General features: G+C 37.8%; 1 pseudogene; it reads right to left on the bottom strand.

Moving 5' to 3' along the window:
* Positions 1 to 332: 332 nt before the first annotated feature.
* Positions 333 to 1414, bottom strand: LOC112839309 (ATP synthase peripheral stalk subunit b, mitochondrial pseudogene; annotated as a pseudogene).
* Between the last annotated feature and the right edge of the window lie 1705 nt (positions 1415 to 3119).

Here is a 3119-nt window from a genome sequence, read left to right as displayed (position 1 = left end):
CTTAACCAACCGAGCCACCCAGGTGCCCACAAAGAAAGGTTTTGACAAAAGTTATATCATTTCAACAGTTCACTTACATGAACTTTGTACCTTCAGTAGGCACACAGATTCATATATCTAGCATTACATCTAGCATTTACATTTCCCTTAAAATGTAAAATCATTGGAAGAGGTATTAACTTATTATTAATAAGAACGGTTGATAAGTAATCAGAAGCATTTTCATGGACATGACAACAGATGCATACTGGTTAAAAGATGAAATCTGCCAAAGCAAATCAGTTTGGATGGATTCTTCCCTCATCATTGTCTGTTTTTTTTTTTTTTTACTCGTTAGTCAGCCAACGAATTTTATTAACAGCAAACTGCTCATTCAAAAGTGATCATGGAACTCAAAATACAGAGCAAGAAGGATGAAAAACATCTCGTTGGCCAATAGATTGTTTTAATTCTCTATAGGAAACAAACTTTTCATTTTTAGGAAAGGTTAAGTGTAACTTCAGTAGACATCAATACAGAAAGATTTTGTTCCATGGACTAGTTTCTTTAGTCAATTGCTTCTAGCTGTCTCCACCAGGATAGATGCATTGACAGAACTGGCTGTGCTTGAGCCTTCTTTGCAAGCAGCTTTAGATCTGCAATGCACTTGGCAATTGTCTCCTTTTCCTGCTGTGCAGAGATGCTCTGCAGCACATGCTTCTCCACCCAGTTTATCATGTGCTCTTGTTCCTTTCGGCGCATCATGTTCTGCACAGAGATGTGATAGTCCAGGTGATTCTTCACCTCCTTGTATACTCTGTGCAGCCGTTCCCGGTAAGTAAGTTCCAGTGCCATAGCAATGTTATTCCTCTGGACATCAAAAAGGTAATGGCGCTTGTGAACCAGAGCCTGCTGTGACTTCTCTATATCAATTGCATCCTGGATTTGTTTGATGGAAGCCTGCTTCACCTCTTCTAGTTGGGCAATTTTTTGCTCATTGAGTTTATCAGCAAATTCTCCAATAGAGGCACCATATTTTTTTAACTACATAGATAAGCAACCCTATTGTTGATATGGCAGAGAAGTTCTCTGCATAATCACATATATTTCTTTGGACAGAAAATATAGGATAAGTCCAGTTCCAAGCACATAGGGTCCTGTTACGCCAGTTTTGGGATAAAGGAACTGGAAGAATTCTTTGGGGATCAGCCCCAAACGAACTTTTCCTCCATGTTCAGGAAGAGGTGGTACAGGGGCAAGACTTGGCTGCCCTGTGTGGAAGATCCTTGTTACCTGCAATACCCCTGGACCAAGGAGAGCTGTGTTCTTCAGATAGGGGGCCGCTGCGGCGGCCGCAGAAAAAACCACCCGGGACAGCATGGTCAACCAGGGTCCAGACAGCAGACTCTGCGTTCCAGTGACCCGGGCAAGCATCACTGTCTGTTTTTAATGCAGAGTTCACACCTTTATCTTCGCAGAAACTGACTAAAATGCTAAAACTTAAAAGTGAATCGTAAGAGAAATAGGAAAGTAAGAGAATAGATTATAGATTATTCCCAGTGTATACCTTCTCCTCTTTTGTAAATCAAATATAAAGCAATAGTAGAATTGTTTGGGGGATAAGAAGACTTCTTGTACACTTAGCATCTTTGCATTAGTATTTGAGGAGCATAAAATATCCTAATTATAAAAGTGAATAGGAAACAATCCTCTGTGTAATATATCAATGCCATCTTTATATTATTAATTCATTGCAAGAAAATGTATATTACATTTGTTCTTGTAAACACTAATTTTAATATGATAGCATATTGAAATTCTGCAGGAAATAAAAAGATACACAATTTCAGAGATTTGCTTACATGTCTTTGATGAATTTTGATATCAAAACTTAAAATAACTATGTTAGAACTTTTGTCTTGTTTATGAACCAAAGTTGTTTGGATGTCAAACTATTTCATTGAATTACATACTGTGTTTATACAAGACAAAATAATAAAAATAAATTAAAATAAAATAAATCACAAGAGGTAAGCAACATAAAGATGCACAGTAGCATGGCTTTTCCCATTATCAAGGAGAGAAGTACAAAAATGTTCAAGTTTTCACAAGTGGGCCCTCTTTGAGTTCACCTTGGTTTGAATCTGAATTTTTTTTTTAAATTTTTTATTGTTATGTTAATCACCATATATTACATCATTAGTTTTTGGTGCAGTGTTCCATGATTCATTGTTTGTTCATAACACCCAGTGCTCCATGCAGAACGTGCCCTCCTCAATACCCATCACCAGGCTAACCCATCCCCCTACCCCCTCCCCTCTAGAACCCTCAGTTTGTTTTTCAGAGTCCATAGTCTCTCATGGTTCGTCTCCCCCTCTGACATACTCCCCTTTTCTTCCTCTCCTGTTATCTTCTTCTTTTTCTTTTTTCTTAAAATATGTTGCGTTATCTGTTTCAGAAGTACAGATCTGTGATTCAACAGTCTTGCACAATTCACAGCGCTCACCGTAGCACATATGAATCTGAATTTTTATCCTTGGCTCTTTCCTCCTCGTCTTCAAGGTGACTTCTTCTTTTAATATTAAAAGCTTTGCTCCTCTTTTATATATAAAAAAAGTCCCCCAATCTCACACCTCTATCAAGTGTTCTAGCATATACTCCATAAATCTAACAGCTGAGAAAAAAGACTGTGTTTCCCAGGACCATTAAGGACCCCTCTTGGCTCCCCAAGTCCAGCAACATGTTCCCAGGCAGTCCTTCTTACAGGATCTCTCTGCTGTGGTTTCAAGCATCTTCGTTTTTACATCCTGATTGGAATTTTTTTATCTTTTGAGTGTTTCTTTTTATTCTCTGTGTGTGTGTAATTGTGATGGTCTTTTCTCTCTCTTATACAAATTCACTTGCTGCACTTGCTCAATAAAAAAAAAACAACATTAATTTTCAGAAGCAGTGCAATCCAATCCCACATGAGGAAATAAGGAAATGGTTTTCTGGCTAGCTCATACCATGAGGAATCGAAACTATAGATACCTACAATGGTTCGTTCACATGATTCTGTATTTATTGTTAGTTCACTTCCTTTATTGTTGGCTAGCAAATGAGGCATTTTAGAATCTATTAGAATTAAGAATGAGGCACGC

Source organism: Callorhinus ursinus, unplaced genomic scaffold (genome assembly GCF_003265705.2).
Source record: "Callorhinus ursinus isolate GAN/ISIS: 27379988/994484 unplaced genomic scaffold, GSC_fseal_2.0 scaffold54, whole genome shotgun sequence".
Classification (NCBI taxonomy): domain Eukaryota; kingdom Metazoa; phylum Chordata; class Mammalia; order Carnivora; family Otariidae; genus Callorhinus; species Callorhinus ursinus.
The sequence above is the reverse complement of the archived record's forward strand: the minus strand, read 5'-3'. Positions and strand labels throughout refer to the sequence as shown.